The 15,308-nt window shown below is 39.1% G+C and overlaps 1 long non-coding RNA gene across 1 annotated transcript in view; it reads right to left on the bottom strand.

Annotated features, from left to right (window-relative positions):
• Positions 1–10,024: 10,024 nt before the first annotated feature.
• LOC128472030 (uncharacterized) overlaps positions 10,025–15,308 on the bottom strand; it is a 68,186-nt gene continuing 62,902 nt past the window's right edge. Inside the window, exon 3 of the long non-coding RNA XR_008346142.1 lies at positions 10,025–10,060. This is a non-coding gene — a long non-coding RNA (uncharacterized LOC128472030). The remainder of the gene's footprint in view (positions 10,061–15,308) is intronic.

Genomic DNA, 15,308 nt, shown 5'->3' with positions numbered 1-15,308 from the left:
ATATCACCCGGTTTCTTGGCTCTCTGGTCTTCTGTGATAGGAGACGTTTTCACCCTGTGAGATCTGTAATCCCTACATCATCTCATTGTGAAAAAATCCTAACACCTGTCAGCAACGAGATTCTATGACACCATCCGCGAGGCGCTCTAAACATATGACAGTGGTGTTAATATTGCACGCCTCTTTCCTCGTATTCTTTCCCAGTTTATTGTATCATCGAAATCTGAATCACTATTTACATTTTACAACTCTGTGTTTAACTTTCTTTTCAACACTCAACACACACGACCACATACCTGGCCACATAACCCTTTCTCTACTTTCTGCCCAAGACGTCTTTCCCTCGCATTAGCTTATAAACTATGTGAATTTATTTCATTCTGCCATTACTCTTATTATTTAAACAAGATAACAAACATTGGTACGTTATATTGATGCGTTTTCGACAAACAATTTGAACCTCTGTGGAAGAAAATTCCTAAAAATATGAACTGTTTTGGCAAAGAACTCTAAGATTTTTATTGATTTAAAACCATTGAAATCTCGATGTACAGCTGTATCAGCAGCCTCACTAATAATAAAGAGACCTCCACACACAGACATCTCATGGTAGCCATCGCTCTGCCACTATAATATTTCATCTACACTAACGAGCCTTGTCCTGATGCACAGTAGAAAGTTTTTTTCCTGTTTCTTAAATAGTTGCTATGCTACTTTTTAAAAAAGAAACGGAGAAAAAAACCACCAATGCTTTGGCAACAAGTTGTCCGTCCAGCTTCAGGCTCTATCAGCGACCGTTTGTTTAGAACATCTCGTCTTCTACACTTCAGAGAAACATCTGATTGCCCGGCCAAAGTGCCTTGCCAAGGGAATGCCACATAAACAATTCTTTTGGGCCTTTTGGTCCTTGGGATGATGAGGGGATGCTGCCATTTTTAATCCAGGCAACTGTTTTTCTTACCGCTCAAACAAATTATATTGTTAGTGATTTATGACTTGTCTGATTCAATGTATTTATTTTCTTTTAAAATCTCCTTTTTAAATCAAAAATTACTCATGCCGCAGTTTAATGTACCAGAAATTGAAAAAGAAATGCACATTATTATTCACTGCAATTATCTTGGGTAAGGACGCAGAAATTGTACAAAAGAATTCAAGCAATAAGCTAATAATGTGAAAACGTATCCACCTTAAAAGTAGAACTAAATACTAAATACGGATCAAAAAGTTCTGAGAAGAAAATCAATACCTTCTGATTGTTTAGCATTCTAAGAACGTAGCTAAAACGCAAATCCCGATCCTTAATCAGAACAAAAAAATAGAGCTGCCATCTATATAACGGAAAAAAGAATCAAACTTCACTCCTGTTCCAGACATAACTAAACTTTTAAATGTAACATAAAAACGATGTCATTTCTCAGAGAGCTGTAGGCTCCAAGCAGAAGCGTTTTTTTCAGTGAGGGAATTTAAACATGCGCAGGATAACTATATGGCTATTCTGAACTATAGAAAAGGACTCATCTGCAGATCAGATGGGACTGGCGGCTCTTATCCGACGGTAACGTGCTGGTTTCTATATTTTGATGATTTTTGCACCTAAGACTTGGAATTTCCAAAAAAATCTACGTAAAAATACCATGCGATTGCTAGGTTGTGATAGTGAAATATTACAAGGTAGGAAAGTTATCATGACGTGTCCCAGACGTGCAAGAAAAACTACTCAGGACTTGTATGTTGTTGTTGCTCCTATAGGTGGCCCTGACATGACCACTCACACTAATAGAGTTCTGTCAATGTGATAAGATTACAGAATCCCGTTACTCCGCGGCTGCTACTGGAAATGCAGGGCTGTGGGTGGCATTTTCAGGGCTGTCCGTTGGGGACAATATTTCGATTACATTGTAGCAGACTACAAACAATTAACTCTGTATCTCCCGTAACAAAAAGCCCAGATGTTTCCAGGCATGAAAGGCTCTGAAGGCCCAGCCAAGTTAAACTGTGTTTGCATCTGGGCTGGATGAGGAGGGTTACTATAAAACCGGATTAAAAAAAGGCTTCCAGTGAATTAGAAGTGAGAAATCCCTACTGAGGATACGGTCGCTACAGGTGGCAGAATCAAGCAGAGGTAGGTAGGTGGTATATGGTATATATAAGTATATGGGTGAACGGGATAGGACCTTTGGGCACCAGTAGAAAACATAGAGATTTGGGTGGTAGAATAGCAGAATAATTGCAGGATGGGCCTGAAAAAGACAAATTAAATAATAAAAAGGGTGTAAGACAACAGAGTTAACTACAATTGAAGTGTGATTCACATTAAACCTTGGATCAAGTGACAGACCCAACGTCAAACCACATTATCTGTTTTCAACCTGGGGAGTTTTGTGTAGATGCACAACCAGAGTCAGCGTGTATCAAGCACGTAAGCAAAATAAGAATACAGTTACAACCTGCATGCACACACGGGACACAATGTATGTCACCATTTCATCATCATGTGGTGTACATATCCCATCATTTCATGTTAATTAAGCCCTTTGATGCTCCAAATCTGGACGTCCTTTCGAAAACTTTCTTCAAGTAAATAGGCATCTTAGGGTCAGGCGTACTCGTAACATTTTGCTGTGTTTAGGCTAATGGAGTTTGTTAGTAATTACTGTTTCAAAGATTTGAACCACATAAAAAAATCCAAACCTGGCATTTTGACGCTTTTACTTCTCCGAATTTGATTACAAGCTTTAAGACATTTGAGTGTTTAATACTTTCCACTAAGACCCCTTCAGAACGTTGTGTTCTTATCCATACTGGCAAACGTACAAAGCAGGCAATAAAACCTGAATTTGTATCATAAGCTGTTGTGTGATCTACTATAGTAAAGCAGACTCCGTAAAGCGGCGTGAGAGCTCAGCACTGGACGGCGGGCTCTTCTCAGATGGAGACGGTTAATGAAAGCAGTATGCAAGCAACGTCACTTTATGCGTGTGAAATACCTGAAAATACTAACTATACGTAAAGGGATATAATAATAATCATATCCCAGAGTAACTGCGCAAACTGGAAAATTGTATCCAGAGACCAGAAGTAACCAAATGTAATCTGTTTTCACATCAAACACTTTAGCCTCTTCGTGTTCCCTTACGAGCACCACAGACAAGCATTCATTACCCCTAACCCTAACGCCTCTCGATCCTCGATGTAAACTGAAACTGACCAGTATTCGGGAGCCAGATGGTGCCGATTCATAGAGCCAATGGGCGCTTAATCTCTAATGACCTATCAGTTACGTGGCCTTGAACTTCCAAGCTTTATCAAGTTTGTTCTAAAGCCACTTAAATTTCGATGCAGGAACCAGGAAAATGCAAGGAATTCTATGATATCAGCGCTATTTTTAGAACTTTGAATGACTGGCCGCGGAACAGCACTGTAGGACCTAAAGATAGGACCCAGAAAACATTTTCCATTGCTTATCACGCTAACGTAAGCACGCTCTGGAATAACACAATCCACGATGCATAATCTTTGCAGTATGCTCCGTGTTTATGCAGAACTTATAGCTAATTAGTCACTTTTTCTTAATACCCGGATATTGCATTCAGACTGTAATGTATACTACAGGAACGTTAAAATACAGGCCAGCATTTTATTAGGTGTGTGTTTCAGAATGTTAGAGCAGGTTTACATTCAGCTTGTTACATATGTAAAGTGACAGGGAAAAGGTCATCTGTGAGGCAACCATAGCAAACTACTCACATTAATGTAAAGCAGGCTTCCCAAAAGGAACGGGCTAGTAGCTTTTAAAGGGACACGATCAAGACAGGTTCTACGTTTATGCGTATAAATAGCACAGCAATGAACCGACTAGATTAGCTTGGTAAAAAGTACTGTTTTATATCATACTCTGATTTTTCACCTGACTGCTTCCTCTCCGCTAAAATTTACAGCCTCTTCTATGGTATTTCTTGTACAGAGATTTTACACGGAGGCCGATGAACTGATGAGTGAGACGCTAATAAGCGTATCAAAAGTACACACGCTACTAGCTGAAATAAAGCAGTTTTACCTGTCCCACTCATATTCCTTTTTGTTCATTAACCGCAAAAAGCTGTTGAAACGCTCCCATTACGACTGTTCTAGTCAATAATCTCTCAGCTCCTGCATGCCTTATGCTTTCACGCCTAAGACTGCAAGCCAGGGAACCTTTCATCACCAGTCACTATTCATCTTTCCATGGATCTTTCCAACATGATGTAAATAATAATTGGTATCTGCTAGGGACCAAGAATGGAAGAAAGCAAATTGACCCTTTCAATGGAACGGAACGTACGGTCTCCACAAGGTAAGAGGGGTAAGGAGAGTAGTGAGTGTGTGTGTACTGTAGTGTCAGAGTCAGTGTGTGTGTGTATAGTGTCAGAGTCAGTGTGTGTGTGTGTGTATGTATGTATAGTGTCAGAGTCAGTGTGTGTGTGCGTGTATGTATAGTGTCAGAGTCAGTGTGTGTGTGTGTATGTATAGTGTCAGAGTCAGTGTGTGTGTGTGTGTATGTATAGTGTCAGAGTCAGTGTGTGTGTGCGTGTATGTATAGTGTAAGAGTCAGTGTGTGTGTGTGTGTGTGTGTGTGTGTGTATAGTGTCAGAGTCAGTGTGTGTGTGTATGTATAGTGTCAGAGTCAGTGTGTGTGTATGTATAGTGTCAGAGTCAGTGTGTGTGTGTGTGTGTATGTATAGTGTCAGAGTTAGAGTGTGTGTGTGTGTATGTGTATAGTGTCAGAGTCAGTGTGTGTGTATGTATAGTGTCAGAGTCAGTGTGTGTGTGTGTGTGTGTATAGTGTCAGAGTCAGTGTGTGTGTATGTATAGTGTCAGAGTCAGTGTGTGTGTGTATGTATAGTGTCAGAGTCAGTGTGTGTGTGCGTGTATGTATAGTGTCAGAGTCAGTGTGTGTGTGTGTGTGTGTGTATGTAGTGTCAGAGTCAGTGTGTGTGTGTGTGTGTGTGTGTAGTGTCAGAGTCAGTGTGTGTGTGTGTGTGTATGTATAGGGTCAGAGTCAGTGTGTGTGTGTGTGTGTATGTATAGTGTCAGAGTCAGTGTGTGTGTGTATAGTGTCAGAGTCAGTGTGTGTGTGTGTATAGTGTCAAAGTCAGTGTGTGTGTATGTATAGTGTCAGTCAGTATGTCTACTGTATTGTAGTGCCAGATTCAGTATGTATGTGAGTGTTTGTTGTTAAATAGGGTGTGAATGTGTATATGAGTGTGGTGGTAGCGGAAAGGTCTTGATAGCCATTTGCTTTGGTTTCAGTGAGATTTTGCTTTAGGTCTACTCTTTATTAGCATTCTGATAAAAAAAAGAGGTGGGTTTACCATGGGAAGTAACACAGAAGCTTCTATATAGAACCGAGAAAGACCAGTTTCTAACTCTTTATATTTTGGTGTTAAAAAAATAACATTTATTAGCATGACTATGGTTTAAAGTAAATACTTCAAATCATGACAGGTACACTAAACACGGAAAGAGGGATAATGGTTAAAAATAGGGCCTGAGTATTTATGGTGTAACATACCCTTTGTCATGAAGGGGTTAACGGTGGTACTGTACAATGGAGAAGACAAAAGTGCTCGCTCATAACATTTTTATGCAGGCTCCTAGATCTGAACGGAATTTGTCGAACTCTAATTTAGACATAATGTCTTAATGTCAGCCCTCCTGGAACATGGAAAGGTTTCCCAATGACCTGCAATGGCATTTGATTTATTAAGACAGCCAACATCAAGTGACAGGACACAAAATATGAAGTTTCATCTGGTTTGAGATCTGTTTCCAAAACACACACTTTTGAGAAGGGATTTGTAGTTGATCCAATTTTGAAACTGCCCCGGGTTTAATCCTCATCCACAGCCTCAGAAATAACTAACACCGAAGAATTAGCAGGCTGGGTGTCGTACATTTGGTTTGTGTTTACCCTGATATATACAGTAGTTGAGCTAACACTAACAGAGCTGATCCCACTCCTTGCATACACAACACATCATCGGCCACTTTATTCATGTTCCAGGACAGACGCGCCGTTTAATCCACGAGCGACTCATAGCAGGTCTCTGGAAAGGTCCTCAATCTGAATCTGAACCGTTGAGTAAATACAAGCGCTAGCGGGACATCTGATTATAAACAAGCGGCTTGCCTGTCGATTTCCATGTGATAAATGTGATGTGGCGGCTGCTATCTGTACTGCCATTTAATCAGAATGCAATATTATCTCATGATCTCATAAAGCGTTACGTACAGCAGTTGTCCATCATATCTTGGTTTCTGCATCACCTGCTGCATATGAAATGGAAGAGTAAGTCTGCTCTTGCATGCGTGAAGGAACCTGGATAGGTTTAATGTGCTTTCCTGCATGTATTTAAAGGGCTCAAAGCGAGTGCCACAAACAGATACAAAGGGTGAAACATTAGAATGTATAAAGACATCCATTAATAGAGCTGTGACTGGTACTAAACTAGGGACTTGTACACAAACGCCTAAAAGGTATAGCGAGCGTTCTGTGTGGCTTGGATCCTCCTCACTGACCCCCCTCGCTGTTGCCTGCGGTTAAACTGTATCATTTCCCCTGTTTTAATTTTTTTGGCGTAATGATCAGCTTTCATGTTGAATCAAATAATTGTTTTGTTTTTCTGTTTAGAAGTTTCATGTCAGCAGACGGGAAAAGTTACCAAAAATATTTATGATGATGATTTTAGATGTTTTACAAATCATAATAAATTGGGTTTGTGTAAAGGAAGTATGAGTGCGTTGTAAGGGGTATCATTCCAAAGACATGAAAAACTGAGAAACAAAACAGGACCACCTAGTGAATAGGGAGCTATACGGCAGACTCTCCATCGAGATCCTATTGGTTGGCACAAAGTAAAGCCAATAATAAAACACAAATGAATAAATTCATATGGGGTTTCAGATGCCACTATTTCTACTTAAGAATCTTCTTTAATTATTTTATGTGGAAAATGGACAAAGCCATATTTGCCCTTTAGAAGAACGCGTTGTTTTTTATTGGGCCGACACAGAAAAGTATGTAAAGTATCTTTCGGACCCCTGAAGTCTCTCCTCCATATCGGTTGTCTATAAACTCCAGTAGTATATACCTCACTACCCCTAAGAAAACTCAGGTTTGTTCCTTAAAATGTCTTTTTTTTTTTTTTTTTAAACACCATAAATATTAATCAATCACCTCCTGGATTAATATAGATATATAGATATAGATAGATATATATATATAGATATATATATATATATATATATATATATATATATATATATACACACATATATATATAAATACACCCCTGGCTGGCCATTACTGCATTCATCGCAAGCATGTCTGAACACAAGCTACACTAGAAAATGAAGGGCACTTGATTCCCACCATGTGTTACCAACACAGGCTGCTAAATTTAAATATTTAGATAGCCCCAAGTTGGCTATGAAAAATCACTACCATCACCCCTTATTAACTGCCTTTTTCTAGAGTTTACTTTGGAACATTCCTTTAAAATGCTTTTTAGTTTGCTATCTCCTGGACATGGCCAAAGCTGCTAGAAGCTGTGCTTATTTTTGCATTTTGAAAAGACCCAATGCAGTACAGAAATGTTTTAAAAATGCCGTCATGCCTTCTACACACGTGTCATCCATGAGCCCACCTCCACTTATGTCACGTATGTTTGCATCTCAGAAGAAAGTTGCCTGCTGAGCCCCTGTAGACTTCATGTTGACCTTCTCGTGACCGTGCAGGATTAGCTCAGTGTTTAGGTTGGGGTTTTAAGCTCAGTCTAAACCTAAAGTGTCTGGAACTTTACTTATTGTTTTAAATATGTAATTGCACCTGCTTTCAGCCTTCATGCAAATAGCCAGCAAACTACAGTATGTGCTGAATACATCTTTAAGGGCCATAATCATTCTTTGGTTTCAAAAGTAGAAAATAGCTTGAAAAAAGTGGTTCTAATATAATAGCCTGTGATAATAAGTGTAAACACATCGTAATTAAACGTTTTTATACTTATTGTAAATAGTTACTTATATCATATTATTATGTCGTTCTCTTTTTTTCTATTGCCGTATTTTATTAATCAGTGTGGAATTGTGATTATTGAAAAGACTTTCCTTAACAAAATATTAAAATACTACAAAATAAAATAAAGAAAAACACTAATAGTTGTAACCCAGGTTTCAGGCGTGTCATAAATATTTTGCCTAGGGTTTGATGGTTTTGCATTTCAGTAATCCGTCTTGTGGTCATTAATGGGTAAAGGATAAATGTCTGTTACAGAATTGTATCCCACCTGTCACACCGAATACATACAGTGGAGGGTAACAAACTTTACACGTTGCTCAGGATATCATATGTTTAGGTTACATCGGTTCTCATACCTTCTCGGTGCATGTTTCACAAAAATACATTTTGTTTTCAGTAGGAAAAACCTTGATTTGTCCCACTTTAATGTTTTGTTAGAACCAGCAGAGTGACAATTGAAGCATGTCCCTGCAGAGCAGAGCGGGATTATCATAGTTTACATGTAAGCGTGGAAGGCCTGTGGCAGAGCATGAAGCCACGTGTCTATATGTGACACAATGAACACACACATTCATCTTGAGATTTACTATAAACATAAGACCTATACATTGGCAGGTCGATGGCCCTAAAGACACTGAACACGTTTCTGTACGTAACATATACACAGCAGAAAGCAGATCTCCTTTTCTCCATAAAAGGCTCTACATACAAAGATCGGGGGACCTGTTTTTGCCCGGTTCTTGTACGTATGAATGGGCCACATTCCGCTCTGCGAGCTTGTTGAGGAAAAGCAGCTTCTAACCCTCGCATTCCTGCAGTAAACGCACGGGCAGAGGGCCGTCCGGCTGTGGGCTGCATCGTTTCAGCACAATCGCTTTGGGACCGTGCGATGCGTTGGCTGAGCGGAGCCGCGTGTCCCAGGCTACTGCAGTCATTCAAGGATTATTTTAAGGATGCGGGTAGGGTTTAAATGACTGCAGTGGCCACGTGGGAGGTACATAAATCTACCCTGAAAAACCTATACGTATAATGCTTAGTAACAGGCAGAACGGATAAACTTCTTTCTGTAACTGTATTTCTGCACCTCGCATTGCCCTTCCCAAGCTACATCTGTTTAATTCGGTTTATCCTCAAACAGATCAGACATACTTTGTGAAAGGATCCATGGCATTATATGATTTGCAAATTATGAAACCAGACGTAATGAAATACCTCTGTGTGGTACACGTAATCCTCTGCGTCCCTTTTATAATCCCTACATTCATGTGACTGGATAAAAGAAGGAAGTTACAGACAGTTTAACACTGGTTGTATTAATGGGTTAAGAAGCATGGAGGATGTAAACTACCCGTGCCGGCAGCCAGTAGGTGGCTCCAAAGCAAGCGTTAGGATCCCGTGCACCTGCATGGGCCCCGTGACGCCCGTCAGGAGTAAATCCCACTTTGATTGCAGTGTTAGTCTATCATTGATATAAAAACATAACCTAGCAACATGGAATAACGCCAGGGACCCAGCTTTACAGGCTCCCACCGCTCAGCTGGACTCATTTATTAATATCCTATTTATTTATTTTCAATGCACACACAATGTGAACTGCTCTTATCTCCACCAAATTCTTACATCCCCTTCTTCCTTCCCACTTATAATAAACTCATGTTTCACGCGACATGTTTGCCTTAACCCCATGAGTACTCAGGCCTTCAGCTTCTACGCCATGGCAGACTGAAGGGCTATATAATTAGTGATGGTCCATGGGGTCAGATACCAGCACAATATACAGTTATACATTCATCCTCCGAGCAGAGAGAAATGTGTTTCAAAGAAGCTTGCTGAACTGTGGAACCCTCTAATCTATTCACTTAGAGGTTGAGTGGTCAGCGAGTTAAGGGTTATGCCATCTGGAGACTCGACTCTTGCAAAGCAAGGGCTTGCAAGGCCACTCGCAAATTTGTGTATTTTCACGTTGTTTCTTTTTTTTTTTTTTTTTTTTTTTTTTTTTAACTTGCATGCACTCGTATCTGCACTTTTGGACTTTTATTGAACCGGGTTTCCACTAAAATGAACAGTTTAGAACCCCTCAATCCTTATTTGAAGGTCCATTTAACCCCAAAGAATGTGAGCAATTCACTCATACATGTTTCTGGAATGGTCCCTTATTGCACGTTACGTGCATAACGTCTAAAATACTAAGATGGCATTTCATAATGCAACGTCCCTCCTTTATACTGCACAAAGTAACAGTTTAAATATTGCTTGACTGTTCTCAGTATGGAGGTGCTGTGGATTTTTATGGAGTGCCAATGAGAGATACGGGTTGTTTTCCAATCAGACGTCATGTTCCTTGGCTCCGGGAGCCATACATCACACGTGTGTGTGTCTCTTGTGACGGGCACAGCTGCTGTAATGAGGTCTGGGCATTTGGATATACCCACCTTAGGGTACGCCTGCTTGGCGGCTCACTCGGCTGTCTTCGTACAGATGCACGACATTTCATCTCTCAACTCAGTTAATAATAGTACATATCAGAAAGGCCGGAGTGACTTTTAATAATTTCCCAAGTTCTACACGCATCGATTAAACAGTGTGATACAAATTTAGCAATGAAAAACATTGAATAAAAATAACTGGCACAAAAACATTTTCCGTTGAGTTTACATTGATGTTAATCTGCATTATAAATGGCCTGGTTTTGTTATTGTACGAAGTGAGTGTGGATAATAAAACCAGGCGGCACTCGCAGGTCACTGGCTGTCATATTCGACCTTTCCAGACAGTGACAGAGAGAATCGCTGTGACCTGTACGGAGGTATTAATAGGAGCTGAAACTTGCAAATGTGTTGTATGTAAACCCTGCTGGCAGTTAACAGATTAGTGAGCGCCGCATAAATCATTCCTACCCCGGCTCCTAAATTCTGAGGTACAGCGACCAGCTACACTGAATAATGTCAGTAAGTAAATAATGCACACTGCACTCACTCCCGCTCTACACACTGCTAAGTGCGTATATTATATATATATATATATACACATATATATATATACTGGGATACTGCCAGCACTCCATACACTGCAAATAGAGTATACTTTGCACAAAGTGAACAGACCAGCTGTCAGTCTTGTCGTTTGCCGCTCAGATAAAACATGACTCAATTATTTATGTAGCGCTCAGAGCCTTTGCCCTGTAGCTGGAAGGTCCCTGTTTATGGCTCATTACTGTATTTGCTTAGTAGTTGAGACACATTTACAAACATTTCATGAAAGGAACTGTTTAACATTTGCTGCGTGTAGACTGCATGCATCCATCAGGCTGGGAGATGCCTTTTATATCATCATTATTATTTTCAGTGAAAAATAGACCACCCCATATTCCTTTGTGTAGCCATTAAAAACAAGACAGGTTTCCAACATGTACTCACGTCTAGACTGCAAAGATGGACCAACTGTTTCCACCTCCTGCCGGTCTCTCCTCCGAACCTGCAGAACTCCTTTGGCAAAACTACAACTAACTACACAATCTGTGGGCTTTGAGGGCATGTGCCGAAAAATACTTAGCAGCTTTCGCCACTACACAATTCCAATAATGTGATAGGGAAACGGCATTGTGGATTTGCCATCCCAGGAGGCGCTAAGGAAATGTTCAGACTTCTATTCTACGTTTTGCTTTGACACTCCATTAACATCCCTCAAATTAAAGAAACCTAGAACCCAGTCTGGAATTAAAATTCTACATGTTTCCAGCAAACCTTCTAACTTAAATCAAAGCATACAACAACTGGGTATTAAACCTCACAGCTAAAGGCAGTATTTAATTAGAAAGTTGTCATTTTGATCGGTCATGGCTTCTATTTAAGGTCACACTGATAATAAAAAGCACTCAAATATAATTCGTTTCAGACGCCTATTATTATCATATTAATATTATTTGAGGACATCTCACTATTGCCTAATGTATACCACATTGCTGTTGACAAACAAACAATTATATTACCCCCCCCCTTGTTCTAGAAGAGTTGCCTCCCACTATGCTGTATAGTCCAAATGTACTAAATCATTTTTTTATTTGCTGAAAAGCTATGGAAGACGATCTGAGGCCAGGGATTGCGCCCATGCTGGATGATGGATGTGTATATGTTAAGGAGGATGAGAGGTGGAGACTTGTGGTCAAAGTGGTTTCAAAAGTAGTGATACTTTGTCAGATATAGAAACATTTGAAACAAATTAAGCCCTGGAACAATATCCCCAGGAATGTGCTGAAAAGGCCCAATACATACAATATTCATGCTGTGTAAAGGAAAGCGTGTCATTAAAAAAAGCTCGTATTCATGTAAGAGTACATTTGGGGTTTGGATATTGGTTTAGACACCTAGGATACCCCACACTGTTCCCTGTATTCCTTCTAAGAAGGTTTTATAGCAAAGCTGCTACACCCTGACACATACAGGTCAATAACAACCTCATTACCAGGAAGATCTGAGCATTCTCTCCGAGGACTGCATCCCACCAGCATCTGTGTGTAGAGACGGGATGAAAACGACAGAAACATACAGACTGTCGTTCAGCATTTAAAGGGCTACCGCTGCACGTATTGCTTACTCAGTAGACATTGTGGAACATGCTGGCCTGTGTCATGGAATCAGAAGGCTTCTGGGTCCATCCCTAATTTCTGGATGGATTTTATGTCTCGGCAACATCTTGGCACAGTTAAAGCTTTTATTTCCAACATGTCATCAAAGCTACCATCAGCATAAACAAGTTAATGATATCACTTTAGCGGATCTGCAATTCCTATAAGATAATTCTCCATCTGTAAGTGTATAATAAACGGTATATAACGATTTGCTCTACCGCATAAAGTCTTTGAAGTGCCCTGATTTTGTCCTCGGAGGAAAGGGCATATTGAACACGTTGCTAAATTCCTTCGGAAACTGCAGCTTCTAAAAGTTTATCGTATAATAAAACACAACTTGCGAAAATGTTAAGATTGTAGTATTGCTGAGACCAGAAATTTCACAAACCAGATCTCAAACTTGTCCAGACTTCAGCTGCCTGTTATATAAATATTGTTTGCGGTGGCACCAGACAGTTTGACCCAGAAAGCTGCAGCTACTACTGAAGTACAAGTTAATTAGCTGACCTATCCTGTGACTTCAACATGCGGCCGATGACAGGCATGTCCTTCTAGCAATGGCTGAATTATCCGGAGCAGCTGCCATTAAGCAATGCACTAAGGTGCATCGTAGTCAATGTATGGGAGGCACATGTGACAAGCGGCAAGAGTGTAGACACAGATCCTTAACATTTCATAGAAGAAGAAGAAAAAAATGGGACATTTTAATTTTCCCATTTTAACTATAAGCTCTCCGGAGTGTCTGCTAACACAATGACAAACCATATAAAAATCTAATAATTAAATGTTTTATTTTGATAAAAACATTGTCTGGATCCTGGACCAATGAGGTAAAATACACACTATACGTTTGGCTTTGTCAAGAATGAGCCATATAAACAAACTAGAAAAAGGCAACTGTTGATGGGCTTTGATTTAGCTCTTCGAGACACAGCTACAAGGTAAGGCAGCGGATAAAAGAGTGCTGGGCTGGCTTTAATATGCCAGACATATATAATATTTTTTTTATCTGCATTTTATCTTATTTGCCCAAGTGATTCTGGTGCAAAAGTTGAAAAGTGGTCTTATCAACATAGCAACCGATGAAATGGGGAGCAGGTACAGTCTCTTCATTGCTATGGAGGCAAGACCAGCCATCCTCATTGTGTTAAAAATGTTACCAAGCTTCTATGTGACATTACCTGCTCCAGGATGCGTATGATATATCTGCTTTGGAAGAGTCCAAACATTCTACATCATTATAACATTTTAATATAATTATTTGAGAACCCCTACTATTGGCTGTGACTCCTTTTATTATTTAGTAACACGACTGGTAAAACACATTCATACCGTTCATACAAGCTTTTAAAAGGACAAGTACCTTACACATCAATACGTTACGAGACCAAGTGCCAAACTAACACCAAAGTAGTATGATCCACTAGAAAGTTACTTTGTTACCAAAGAGAAGTCATGGCTATTGTTCATTTAACATGTTTAAAAAAAAACTCAAAAAACATACAGGCCTCTGGAGATTGTTTATTTCTCTTTAATGTGTGAAAGAGATGGCTCTCAGCACGAGAATATATTGTTTAATTGATTTTAATAACCGTAATGCATCAGAAACATATTGCTACGTGTTTTGAGGGCTTTTAGATAAATATATTTTTGCGTTCCCTCCTCCGGGTGAGGTTTCCCTCAAAGTACTTCCTGACATGCAGGGATCTGAAAGACTCTATTCCTTTATTTGACAGCCAACATTTCCTACAACCCGTCGAGAGAACACGAAACAAAATTAAGAAACGAACATTTTGAAAAATGTTTTAATTCAATGTTCCTTTGTATTCGAGAACAGCTATAAAGAATTTAATTAGAAGTACCATGGGGCACTAAAAGCCATTAGAGAATTTCTAAGAGAAATTACACTTTGTCCCCATTGTCAATTTCTAAACACAATTAGATTTTAAAGAGCTGGTATAAAAAGAAAAACCTAAGTCACTAGGAACTGTCCACCTTCGACAGTTTAAAAATTTGAATTAATTTTAATAAATCAGATAAATCTAAATTGGAATGATTACTTTTATGCAGTATTTTTTTTTTTTTTTTTTTTATTTCTTTTATTTATCAAATTATCAAACATAAAAATTCTCAATTCATACATTATTCATAATTCAGATTTTAGACATGTCGCAAATTATACATTATCTGTATTTATATAATTTCAATAGATTTAATCAAACATATATATACCTATAAATGCATAAATAAATTAGTAGGTGCATAAATTGGATAGTCAAAGATACCTTTGTATATATCAGATATATCAGTAGCCAGGGTCGCCTAGCTGCTGCAATCTTATGAAAATCATTCATCATTCATCCTTCATTCATTCATATGACTTATTCCGGGAGATTCCATTTCACAGGGTATAACTTCCAAAAATTTTATATTATTTCCGTATGATTCCTATGAGGATACACCAACAAGTTATAAAGAAATTCCAATCGCTTATAGATCTGTTTATATGGGTTAGAGGTAAACCCAGGATAGCTCGAAATATATTATTTAAAAAAATTAACAGAGGAGGATTATCTTACCCATGTATTAACAACCTGTATGAAGCAACAATGTTGTCACACT

This window comes from Spea bombifrons, chromosome 13 (assembly GCF_027358695.1).
Source record: "Spea bombifrons isolate aSpeBom1 chromosome 13, aSpeBom1.2.pri, whole genome shotgun sequence".
Lineage (NCBI taxonomy): Eukaryota > Metazoa > Chordata > Amphibia > Anura > Pelobatidae > Spea > Spea bombifrons.
The sequence above is the reverse complement of the archived record's forward strand: the minus strand, read 5'-3'. Positions and strand labels throughout refer to the sequence as shown.